The following is a 14158-nucleotide window of genomic DNA, read 5'->3' on the forward strand; positions in this document are numbered from 1 at the left end:
GCCAATGTGACGATCTGGCTTTAAGTCGATTCGATAACAAATGACGAAAACGGACGGATTTCTCAGGTTTTTACTACATATGAACACTTTTCACATTCTCCCCTGCAACTTGGCTGCTAGTCCTCCTTTCTTGCAGAATCTTATGGTCCTAGCTCATGTCCAAGGCAACAAAGCCAGCTAAAAAATCAATAATCGATACCTAAAACTTGAATTGTACTACTTCTTACTGGCTATTACATCAACTTAGAAGCTTCATCTGTGTTCTACTATGGTGCTTTTAGTGTCTCCGCATACCGCAGAACGCGACATAGCTTTGAAGACGATAAGTACAACCGTTTCAGAGAGAAGAGCGGCCAATAAGACGATCTGGCTTTAAGTCGATTCGATAACAAATGACGAAAACGGACGGATTTCTCAGGTTTTTACTACATATGAACACTTTTCATATTGTCCCGTGCAACTCGGCTGCTAGTCCTCCTTTCATGCAGAATCTTAAGGTCCTAGCTCATGTCCAAGGCACCAAATCCATCTAAGAAGTCAATAATCGATACCTAAAACTTGAGTTGTACTACTTCTTACTGGCTATTACATCAACTTAGAAGCTTCATCTGTTTTATACTATGGTGCTTTTAGTGTCTGCGCATACCGCAGCACGCGACATAGCTTTGCAGACGATAAGTACAACCGTTTCAGAGAGAAGAGCGGCCAATGTGACGATCTGGCTTTAAGTCGATTCGATAACAAATGACGAAAACGGACGGATTTCTCAGGTTTTTACTACATATGAACACTTTTCACATTCTCCCGTGCAACTCGGCTGCTAGTCCTCCTTTCATGCAGAATCTTAAGGTCCTAGCTCATGCCCAAAGCACCAAAGCCAGCTAAAAAGTAAATAATCAGTACCTAATACTTGAATTGTACTACTTCTTACTGGCTATTACATCAACTTAGAAGCTTCATCTGTGTTTTACTATGGTGCTTTTAGTGTCTCCGCATACCGCAGCACGCGACATAGCTTTGCAGACGATAAGTAGAACCGTTTCAGAGAGAAGAGCGGCCAATGTGACGATCTGCCTTTAAGTCGATTCGATAACAATTGACGAAAACGGACGGATTTCTCAGGTTTTTACTACATATGAACACATTTCACTTTCTCCCGTGCAACGCGGCTGCTAGTCCTCCTTTCATGCAGAATCTTAATGTCCTAGCTCATGTCCAAGGCACCAAAGCCAGCTAAAAAGTAAATAATCAGTACCTAAATCTTGAATTGTACTACTTCTTACTGGCTATTACATCAACTTAGAAGCTTCATCTGTGTTCTACTATGGTGCTTTTAGAGTCTCCGCATACCGCAGCACGCGACATAGCTTTGCAGACGATAAGTACAACCGTTTCAGAGAGAAGAGCGGCCAATGTGACGATCTGGCTTTAAGTCGATTCGATAACAAATGACGAAAACGGACGGATTTCTCAGGTTTTTACTACATATGAACACTTTTCACATTCTTCCCTGCAACTCGGCTGCTAGTCCTCCTTTCATGCAGATTCTTAAGGTCCTAGCTCCTGTCCAAGGCATCAAAGCCAGCTAAAAAGTCAATAATCGATACCTAAAACTTGAATTGTACTATTTCTTACTGGCTATTACATCAAATTAGAAGCTTCATCTGTGTTCTACTGTGGTGGTTTCAGTGTCTCCGCCTACCGCAGCATACGACATAGCTTTGCAGACGATAAGTACAACCGTTTCAGAGAGAAGAGCGGACAATGTGACGATCTGGCTTTAAGGCGATTCGATAACACATGACGAAAACGGACGGTTTTCTCAGGTTTAGACTACATATGAACACTTTTCATATTGTCCCGTGCAACTCGGCTGCTAGTCCTCCTTTCATGCAGAATCTTAAGGTCCTAGCTCATGTCCAAGGCACCAAATCCATCTAAGAAGTCAATAATCGATACCTAAAACTTGAATTGTACTACTTCTTACTGGCTATTACATCGACTTAGAAGCTTCATCTGTGTTCTACTATGGTGATTTTATTGTCTCCGCATACCGCAGCACGCGACTTAGCTTTGCAGACGATAAGTACAACCGTTTCAGAGAGAAGGGCGGCCAATGTGACGATCGGGCTTTAAGTCGATTCGATAACAAATGACGAAAACGGACGGATTTCTCAGGTTTCTACTACATATGAACACATTTCACTCTCTCCGGTGCAACGCGGCTGCTAGTCCTCCTTTCATGCAGAATCTTAAGGTCCTAGGTCATGTCCAAGGCACCAAAGCCAGCTAAAAAGTCAATAATCGATACCTAAAACTTGAATTGTACTACTTCTTACTGGCTATTACATCAACTTAGAAGCTTCATCTGTGTTCTACTATGGTGCTTTTAGTGTCTCCGCATACCGCAGCACGCGACATAGCTTTGCAGACGATAAGTACAACCGTTTCAGAGAGAAGAGCGGCCAATGTGACGATCGGGCTTTAAGTCGATTCGATAACAAATGACGAAAACGGACGGATTTCTCAGGTTTCTACTACATATGAACACATTTCACATTCTCACGTGCAACGCGGCTGCTATTCCTCCTATCATGCAGAATCTTAAGGTCCTAGCTCATGTCCAAGGCACCAAAGCCAGCTAAAAAGTCAATAATCGATACCTAAAACTTGAATTGTACTATTTCTTACTGGCTATTACATCAAATTAGAAGCTTCATCTGTGTTCTACTGTGGTGGTTTCAGTGTCTCCGCCTACCGCAGCACGCGACATAGCTTTGCAGACGATAAGTACAACCGTTTCAGAGAGAAGAGCGGCCAATGTGACGATCTGGCTTTAAGCCGATTCGATAACAAATGACGAAAACGGACGGATTTCTCAGGTTTTTACTACATATGAACACTTTTCACATTCTCCCGTGCAACTCGGCTGCTAGTCCTCCTTTCATGCAGAATCTTAAGGTCCTAGCTCATGTCCAAGGTACCAAAGCCAGCTAAAAAGTCAATAATCGATACCTAAAACTTGAATTGTACTACTTCTTACTGGCTATTACATCAACTTAGAAGCTTCATCTGTGTTCTACTATGGTGCTTTTAGAGTCTCCGCATACCGCATCACGCGACATAGCTTTGCAGGCGATAAGTACAACCGTTTCAGAGAGAAGAGCGGCCAATGTGACGATCTGGCTTTAAGTCGATTCGATAACAAATGACGAAAACGGACGGATTTCTCAGGTTTTTACTACATATGAACACTTTTCACATTCTCCCCTGCAACTCGGCTGTTAGTCCTCCTTTCATGCAGAATCTTAAGGTCCTAGGTCATGTCCAAGGCACCAAAGCCAGCTAAAAAGTCAATAATCGATACCTAAAACTTGAATTGTACTACTTCTTACTGGCTATTACATCAACTTAGAAGCTTCATCTGTGTTCTACTATGGTGCTTTTAGTGTCTCCGCATACCGCATCACGCGACATAGCTTTGCAGGCGATAAGTACAACCGTTTCAGAGAGAAGAGCGGCCAATGTGACGATCTGGCTTTAAGTCGATTCGATAACAAATGACGAAAACGGACGGATTTCTCAGGTTTTTACTACATATGAACACTTTTCACATTCTCCCCTGCAACTCGGCTGTTAGTCCTCCTTTCATGCAGAATCTTAAGGTCCTAGGTCATGTCCAAGGCACCAAAGCCAGCTAAAAAGTCAATAATCGATACCTAAAACTTTAATTGTACTACTTCTTACTGGCTATTACATCAACTTAGAAGCTTCATCTGTGTTCTACTATGGTGCTTTTAGTGTCTCCGCATACCGCATCACGCGACATAGCTTTGCAGGCGATAAGTACAACCGTTTCAGAGAGAAGAGCGGCCAATGTGACGATCTGGCTTTAAGTCGATTCGATAACAAATGACGAAAACGGACGGATTTCTCAGGTTTTTACTACATATGAACACTTTGCACATTCTCCCGTGCAACTCGGCTGCTAGTCCTCCTTTCATGCAGAATCTTAAGGTCCTAGCTCATGCCCAAAGCACCAAAGCCAGCTAAAAAGTAAATAATCAGTACCTAATACTTGAATTGTACTACTTCTTACTGGCTATTACATCAACTTAGAAGCTTCATCTGTGTTCTACTATGGTGCTTTTAGTGTCTCCGCATACCGCAGCACGCGACATAGCTTTGCAGACGATAAGTAGAACCGTTTCAGAGAGAAGAGCGGCCAATGTGACGATCTGCCTTTAAGTCGATTCGATAACAATTGACGAAAACGGACGGATTTCTCAGGTTTTTACTACATATGAACACATTTCACTTTCTCCCGTGCAACGCGGCTGCTAGTCCTCCTTTCATGCAGAATCTTAATGTCCTAGCTCATGTCCAAGGCACCAAAGCCAGCTAAAAAGTAAATAATCAGTACCTAAATCTTGAATTGTACTACTTCTTACTGGCTATTACATCAACTTAGAAGCTTCATCTGTGTTCTACTATGGTGCTTTTAGAGTCTCCGCATACCGCAGCACGCGACATAGCTTTGCAGACGATAAGTACAACCGTTTCAGAGAGAAGAGCGGCCAATGTGACGATCTGGCTTTAAGTCGATTCGATAACAAATGACGAAAACGGACGGATTTCTCAGGTTTCTACTACATATGAACACATTTCACATTCTCCCGTGCAACGCGGCTGCTATTCCTCCTATCATGCAGAATCTTAAGGTCCTAGCTCATGTCCAAGGCACCAAAGCCAGCTAAAAAGTCAATAATCGATACCTAAAACTTGAATTGTACTATTTCTTACTGGCTATTACATCAAATTAGAAGCTTCATCTGTGTTCTACTGTGGTGGTTTCAGTGTCTCCGCCTACCGCAGCACGCGACATAGCTTTGCAGACGATAAGTACAACCGTTTCAGAGAGAAGAGCGGCCAATGTGACGATCTGGCTTTAAGCCGATTCGATAACAAATGACGAAAACGGACGGATTTCTCAGGTTTTTACTACATATGAACACTTTTCACATTCTCCCGTGCAACTCGGCTGCTAGTCCTCCTTTCATGCAGAATCTTAAGGTCCTAGCTCATGTCCAAGGTACCAAAGCCAGCTAAAAAGTCAATAATCGATACCTAAAACTTGAATTGTACTACTTCTTACTGGCTATTACATCAACTTAGAAGCTTCATCTGTGTTCTACTATGGTGCTTTTAGTGTCTCCGCATACCGCATCACGCGACATAGCTTTGCAGGCGATAAGTACAACCGTTTCAGAGAGAAGAGCGGCCAATGTGACGATCTGGCTTTAAGTCGATTCGATAACAAATGACGAAAACGGACGGATTTCTCAGGTTTTTACTACATATGAACACTTTTCACATTCTCCCCTGCAACTCGGCTGTTAGTCCTCCTTTCATGCAGAATCTTATGGTCCTAGGTCATGTCCAAGGCACCAAAGCCAGCTAAAAAGTCAATAATCGATACCTAAAACTTTAATTGTACTACTTCTTACTGGCTATTACATCAACTTAGAAGCTTCATCTGTGTTCTACTATGGTGCTTTTAGTGTCTCCGCATACCGCATCACGCGACATAGCTTTGCAGGCGATAAGTACAACCGTTTCAGAGAGAAGAGCGGCCAATGTGACGATCTGGCTTTAAGTCGATTCGATAACAAATGACGAAAACGGACGGATTTCTCAGGTTTTTACTACATATGAACACTTTTCACATTCTCCCCTGCAACTCGGCTGCTAGTCCTCCTTTCATGCAGAATCTTAAGGTCCTAGGTCATGTCCAAGGCACCAAAGCCAGCTAAAAAGTCAATAATCGATACCTAAAACTTTAATTGTACTACTTCTTACTGGCTATTACATCATCATAGAAGCTTCATCTGTGTTCTTCTATGGTGCTTTTAGTGTCTCCGCATACCGCAGCACGCGACATAGCTTTGCAGACGATAAGTCGACCGTTACAGAGAGAAGAGCGGCCAATGTGACGATCTGGCTTTAAGTCGATTCGATAACAAATGATGAAAACGGACGGATTTCCCAGGTTTTTACTACATATGAACACTTTTCATATTGTCCCGTGCAACTCGGCTGCTAGTCCTCCTTTCATGCAGAATCTTAAGGTCCTAGCTCATGTCCAAGGCACCAAATCCATCTAAGAAGTCAATAATCGATACCTAAAACTTGAGTTGTACTACTTCTTACTGGCTATTACATCAACTTAGAAGCTTCATCTGTTTTATACTATGGTGCTTTAAGTGTCTGCGCATACCGCAGCACGCGACATAGCTTTGCAGACGATAAGTACAACCGTTTCAGAGAGAAGAGCGGCCAATGTGACGATCTCTCTTTAAGTCGATTCGATAACAAATGACGAAAACGGACGGATTTCTCAGGTTTTTACTACATATGAACACTTTTCACATTCTCCCGTGCAACTCGGCTGCTAGTCCTCCTTTCATGCAGAATCTTAAGGTCCTAGCTCATGCCCAAGGCACCAAAGCCAGCTAAAAAGTAAATAATCAGTACCTAATACTTGAATTGTACTACTTCTTACTGGCTATTACATCAACTTAGAAGCTTCATCTGTGTTCTACTATGGTGCTTTTAGTGTCTCCGCATACCGCAGCACGCGACATAGCTTTGCAGACGATAAGTAGAACCGTTTCAGAGAGAAGAGTGGCCAATGTGACGATCTGCCTTTAAGTCGATTCGATAACAATTGACGAAAACGAACGGATTTCTCAGGTTTTTACTACATATGAACACTTTTCACATTCTCCCGTGCAACTCGGCTGCTAGTCCTCCTTTCATGCAGAATCTTAAGGTCCTAGCTCATGTCCAAGGCACCAAAGCCAGCTAAAAAGTCAATAATCGATACCTAAAACTTGAATTGTACTACTTCTTTCTGGCTATTACATCCACTTAGAAGCTTCATCTGTGTTCTACTATGGTACTTTTAGTGTCTCCACATACCGCAGCACGCGACATAGCTTTGCAGACGATAAGTACAATCGTTTCAGAGAGAAGAGCGGCCAATGTGACGATCGGGCTTTAAGTCGATTCGATAACAAATGACGAAAACGGACGGATTTCTCAGGTTTCTACTACATATGAACACATTTCACATTCTCCCGTGCAACGCGGCTGCTAGTCCTCCTATCATGCAGAACCTTAAGGTCCTAGCTCATGTCCAAGGCACCAAAGCCAGCTACAAAGTTAATAATCGATACCTAAAACTTCAGTTGTACTACTTCTTACTGGCTATTACATCAACTTAGAAGCTTCATCTGTTTTATACTATGGTGCTTTTAGTGTCTGCGCATACCGCAGCACGCGACATAGCTTTTCAGACGATAAGTACAACCGTTTCAGAGAGAAGAGCGGCCAATGTGACGATCTGGCTTTAAGTCGATTCGATAACAAATGACGAAAACGGACGGATTTCTCAGGTTTTTACTACATATGAACACTTTTCAGATTCTCCCGTGCAACTCGACTGCTAGTCCTCCTTTCATGCAGAATCTTAAGGTTCTAGCTCATGCCCAAGGCACCAAAGCCAGCTAAAAAGTCAGTAATCCATACCTAAAACTTGAATTGTACTACTACTTATTGTCTATTACATCATCTTAGAAGCTTCATCTGTGTTCTACTATGGTGATTTTAGTGTCTCCGCATACCGCAGCACGCGACATAGCTTTGCAGACGATAAGTAGAACCGTTTCAGAGAGAAGAGCGGCCAATGTGACGATCGGGCTTTAAGTCGATTCGAAAACAAATGACGAAAACGGACGGATTTCTCAGGTTTTTACTACATATGAACACATTTCACATTCTCCCGTGCAACGCGGCTGCTAGTCCTCCTTTCATGCAGAATCTTAATGTCCTAGCTCATGTCCAAGGCACCAAAGCCAGCTAAAAAGTAAATAATCAGTACCTAAAACTTGAATTGTACTACTTCTTACTGGCTATTACATCAACTTAGAAGCTTCATCTGTGTTCTACTATGGTGCTTTTAGAGTCTCCGCATACCGCAGCACGCGACATAGCTTTGCAGACGATAAGTACAACCGTTTCAGAGAGAAGAGCGGCCAATGTGACGATCTGGCTTTAAGTCGATTCGATAACAAATGACGAAAACGGACGGATTTCTCAGGTTTTTACTACATATGAACACTTTTCACATTCTCCCGTGCAACTCGGCTGCTAGTCCTCCTTTCATGCAGAATGTTAAGGTCCTAGCTCATGTCCAAGGCACCAAAGCCAGCTAAAAAGTCAATAATCGATACCTAAAACTTGAATTGTACTACTTCTTACTGGCTATTACATCAACTTAGAAGCTTCGTGTGTGTTCTACTATGGTGCTTTTAGTGTCTCCGCATACCGCAGCACGCGACATAGCTTTGAAGACGATAAGTACAACCGTTTCAGAGAGAAGAGCGGCCAATGTGACGATCTGGCTTTAAGTCGATTCGATAACAAATGACGAAAACGGACGGATTTCTCAGGTTTTTACTACATATGAACACTTTTCACATTCTCCCATGCAACTTGGCTGCTAGTCTTCCTTTCTTGCAGAATCTTAAGGTCCTAGCTCATGTCCAAGGCAACAAAGCCAGCTAAAAAATCAATAATTGATACCTACAACTTGAATTGTACAACTTCTTACTGGCTATTACATCAACTTAGAAGCTTCATCTGTGTTCTACTATGGTGCTTTTAGTGTCTCCGCATACCGCAGCACGTGACATAGCTTTGAAGACGATAAGTACAACCGTTTCAGAGAGAAGAGCGGCCAATGTGACGATCTGGCTTTAAGTCGATTCGATAACAAATGACGAAAACGGACGGATTTCTCAGGTTTTTACTACATTTGAATACTTTTCATATTCTCCCGTGCAACTCGGCTGCTAGTCCTCCTTTCATGCAGAATCTTAAGGTCCTAGCTCATGTCCAAGGCACCAAAGCGAGCTAAAAAGTCAATAATCGATACCTAAAACTTAAATTGTAATACTTCTTACTGGCTATTACATCAACTTAGAAGCTTCATCTGTGTTCTACTATGGTGCTTTTAGTGTCTCCGCATACCGCATCACGCGACATAGCTTTGCAGGCGATAAGTACAACCGTTTCAGAGAGAAGAGCGGCCAATGTGACGATCTGGCTTTAAGTCGATTCGATAACAAATGACGAAAACGGACGGATTTCTCAGGTTCTTACTACATATGAACACTTTTCACATTCTCCCGTGCAACTCAAGTGCTAGTCCTCCTTTCATGCAGAATCTTAAGGTCCTAGCTCATGTCCAAGGCACCAAAGCCAGCTAAGAAGTCAATAATCGATACATAAAACTTGAATTGTACTACTTCTTACTGGCTATTACATCAACTTAGAAGCTTCATCTGTGATCTACTATGGTGCTTTTAGTGTCTCCGCATACCGCAGCACGCGACATAGCTTTGAAGACGATAAGTACAACTGTTTCAGAGAGAAGAGCGGCCAATGTGACGATCTGGCTTTAAGTCGATTCGATAACAAATGACGAAAACGGACGGATTTCTCAGGTTTTTACTACATATGAACACTTTTCACATTCTCCCGTGCAACTCGGCTGCTAGTCCTCCTTTCATGCAGAATCTTAAGGTCCTAGCTCATGTTCAAGGCACCAAAGCCAGCTAAAAAGTCAATAATCGATACCTAAAACTTGAATTGTACTACTTCTTACTGGCTATTACATCATCTTAGAAGCTTCATCTGTGTTCTACTATGGTGCTTTTAGTGTCTGCGCATACCGCAGCACGCGACATAGCTTTGCAGACGATAAGTACAACCGTTTCAGAGAGAAGAGCGGCCAATGTGACGATCTGGCTTTAAGTCGATTCGATAACAAATGACGAAAACGGACGGATTTGTCAGGTTTTTACTACATATGAACACTTTTCAGATTCTCCCGTGCAACTCGGCTGCTAGTCCTCCTTTCATGCAGAATCTTAAGGTCCTAGCTCATGCCCAATGCACCAAAGGCAGCTAAATAGACAATAATCCATACCTAAAACTTGAATTGTACTACTTCTTATTGTCTATTACATCATCTTAGAAGCTTCATCTGTGTTCTACTATGGTGATTTTAGTGTCTCCGCATACCGCAGCACGCGACATAGCTTTGCAGACGATAAGTACAACCGTTTCAGAGAGAAGAGCGGCCAATGTGACGATCGGGCTTTAAGTCGATTCGAAAAGAAATGACGTAAACGGACGGATTTCTCAGGTTTTTACTACATATGAACACATTTCACATTCTCCCGTCCAACGCGGCTGCTAGTCCTCCTTCCATGCAGAATCTTAATGTCCTAGCTCATGTCCAAGGCACCAAAGCCAGCTAAAAAGTCAATAATCCATACCTAAAACTTGAATTGTACTACTTCTTACTGGCTATTACATCAACTTAGAAGCTTCATCTGTGTTCTACTATGGTGCTTTTAGAGTCTCCGCATACCGCAGCACGCGACATAGCTTTGCAGACGATAAGTACAACCGTTTCAGAGAGAAGAGCGGCCAATGTGACGATCTGGCTTTAAGTCGATTCGATAACAAATGACGAAAACGGACGGATTTCTCAGGTTTTTACTACATATGAACACTTTTCACACTCTTCCCTGCAACTCGGCTGCTAGTCCTCCTTTCATGCAGATTCTTAAAGTCCTAGCTCATGTCCAAGGCATCAAAGCCAGCTAAAAAGTCAATAATCGATACCTAAATCTTGAATTGTACTATTTCTTACTGGCTATTACATCAAATTAGAAGCTTCATCTGTGTTCTACTGTGGTGGTTTCAGTGTCTCCGCCTACCGCAGCATACGACATAGCTTTGCAGACGATAAGTACAACCGTTTCAGAGAGAAGAGCGGCCAATGTGACGATCTGGCTTTAAGCCGATTCGATAACAAATGACGAAAACGGACGGATTTCTCAGGTTTTTACTACATATGAACACTTTTCACATTCTCCCGTGCAACTCGGCTGCTAGTCCTCCTTTCATGCAGAATCTTAAGGTCCTAGCTCATGTCCAAGGCACCAAAGCCAGCTAAAAAGTCAATAATCGATACCTAAAACTTGAATTGTACTACTTCTTACTGGCTATTACATCAACTTAGAAGCTTCATCTGTGTTCTACTATGGTGCTTTTAGTGTCTCCGCATACCGCATCACGCGACATAGCTTTGCAGGCGATAAGTACAACCGTTTCAGAGAGAAGAGCGGCCAATGTGACGAAATGGCTTTAAGGCGATTCGATAACAAATGACGAAAACGGACGGATTTCTCAGGTTTTTACTACATATGAACACTTTTCACATTCTCCCCTGCAACTCGGCTGCTAGTCCTCCTTTCATGCAGAATCTTAAGCTCCTAGGTCATGTCCAAGGCACCAAAGCCAGCTAAAAAGTCAATAATCGATACCTAAAACTTTAATTGTACTACTTCTTACTGGCTATTACATCATCATAGAAGCTTCATCTGTGTTCTACTATGGTGCTTTTAGTGTCTCCGCATACCGCAGCACGCGACATACCTTTGCAGACCATAAGTACAACCGTTTCAGAGAGAAGAGCGGCCAATGTGACGATTTGGCTTTAAGTCGATTCGATATCAAATGACGAAAACGGACGGATTTCTCAGGTTTTTACTACATTTGAATACTTTTCATATTCTCCCGTGCAACTCGGCTGCTAGTCCTCCTTTCATGCAGAATCTTAAGGTCCTAGCTCATGTCCAAGGCACCAAAGCCAGCTAAAAAGTCAATAATCCATACCTAAAACTTGAATTGTAATACTTCTTACTGGCTATTACATCAACTTAGAAGCTTCATCTGTGTTCTACTATGGTGCTTTTAGTGTCTCCGCATACCGCATCACGCGACATAGCTTTGCAGGCGATAAGTACAAACGTTTCAGAGAGAAGAGCGGCCAATGTGACGATCTGGCTTTAAGTCGATTCGATAACAAATGACGAAAACGGACGGATTTCTCAGGTTTTTACTACATATGAACACTTTTCACATTCTCCCATCCAACGCGGCTGCTAGTCCTCCTTTCATGCAGAATCTTAAGGTCCTAGCCCATGTCCAATGCACCAAAGCCAGCTAAAAAGTCAATAATCGATACCTAAAACTTGAATTCTACTACTTCTTACTGGCTATTACATCCACTTAGAAGCTTCATCTGTGTTCTACTATGGTGCTTTTAGTGTCTCCGCATACCGCAGCACGCGACATAGCTTTGCAGACGATAAGTACAACCGTTTCAGAGAGAAGAGCGGCCAATTTGACGATCTGGCTTTAAGTCGATTCGATATCAAATGACGAAAACGGACGGATTTCTCAGGTTTTTACTACATATGAACACTTTTCACATTCTCCCGTGCAACTCGGCTGCTAGTCCTCCTTTCATGCGGAATCTTAAGGTCCTAGCTCATGTCCAAGGCACCAAAGCCAGCTAAAAAGTCAATAATCGATACCTAAAACTTGAATTGTACTACTTCTTACTGGCTATTACATCAACTTAGAAGCTTCATCTGTGTTCTACTATGGTGCTTTTAGTGTCTCCGCATACCGCAGCACGCGACATAGCTTTGAAGACGATAAGTACAACCGTTTCAGAGAGAAGAGCGGCCAATGTGACGATCTGGCTTTAAGTCGATTCGATAACAAATGACGAAAACGGACGGATTTCTCAGGTTTTTACTACATATGATCACTTTTCACATTCTCCCCTGCAACTTGGCTGCTAGTCCTCCTTTCTTGCAGAATCATAAGGTCCTAGCTCATGTCCAAGGCAACAAAGCCAGCTAAAAAATCAATAATCGATACCTAAAACTTGAATTGTACTACTTCTTACTGGCTATTACATCAACTTAGAAGCTTCATCTGTGTTCTACTATGGTGCTTTTAGTGTCTCCGCATACCGCAGCACGCGACATAGCTTTGAACCCGTAAGTACAACCGTTTCAGAGAGAAGAGCGGCCAATGTGACGATCTGGCTTTAAGTCGATTCGATAACAAATGACGAAAACGGACGGATTTCTCACGTTTTTACTACATTTGAATACTTTTCATATTCTCCCGTGCAACTCGGCTGCTAGTCCTTCTTTCATGCAGAATCTTAAGGTCCTAGCTCATGTCCAAGGCACCAAAGCCAGCTAAAAAGTCAATAAGCGATACCTAAAACTTGAATTGTAATACTTCTTACTGGCTATTACATCAACTTAGAAGCTTCATCTGTGTTCTACTATGGTGCTTTTAGTGTCTCCGCAGACCGCATCACGCGACATAGCTTTGCAGGCGATAAGTACAAACGTTTCAGAGAGAAGAGCGGCCAATGTGACGATCTGGCTTTAAGTCGATTCGATAACAAATGACGAAAACGGACGGATTTCTCAGGTTTTTACTACATATGAACACTTTTCACACTCTTCCCTGCAACTCGGCTGCTAGTCCTCCTTTCATGCAGATTCTTAAAGTCCTAGCTCATGTCCAAGGCATCAAAGCCAGCTAAAAAGTCAATAATCGATACCTAAATCTTGAATTGTACTATTTCTTACTGGCTATTACATCAAATTAGAAGCTTCATCTGTGTTCTACTGTGGTGGTTTCAGTGTCTCCGCCTACCGCAGCATACGACATAGCTTTGCAGACGATAAGTACAACCGTTTCAGAGAGAAGAGCGGCCAATGTGACGATCTGGCTTTAAGCCGATTCGATAACAAATGACGAAAACGGACGGATTTCTCAGGTTTTTACTACATATGAACACTTTTCACATTCTCCCGTGCAACTCGGCTGCTAGTCCTCCTTTCATGCAGAATCTTAAGGTCCTAGCTCATGTCCAAGGCACCAAAGCCAGCTAAAAAGTCAATAATCGATACCTAAAACTTGAATTGTACTACTTCTTACTGGCTATTACATCAACTTAGAAGCTTCATCTGTGTTCTACTATGGTGCTTTTAGTGTCTCCGCATACCGCATCACGCGACATAGCTTTGCAGGCGATAAGTACAACCGTTTCAGAGAGAAGAGCGGCCAATGTGACGAAATGGCTTTAAGGCGATTCGATAACAAATGACGAAAACGGACGGATTTCTCAGGTTTTTACTACATA

The sequence above is a fragment of the Schistocerca gregaria genome, chromosome 9 (assembly GCF_023897955.1).
Source record: "Schistocerca gregaria isolate iqSchGreg1 chromosome 9, iqSchGreg1.2, whole genome shotgun sequence".
In the NCBI taxonomy this organism is placed as follows: Eukaryota; Metazoa; Arthropoda; class Insecta; order Orthoptera; family Acrididae; genus Schistocerca; species Schistocerca gregaria.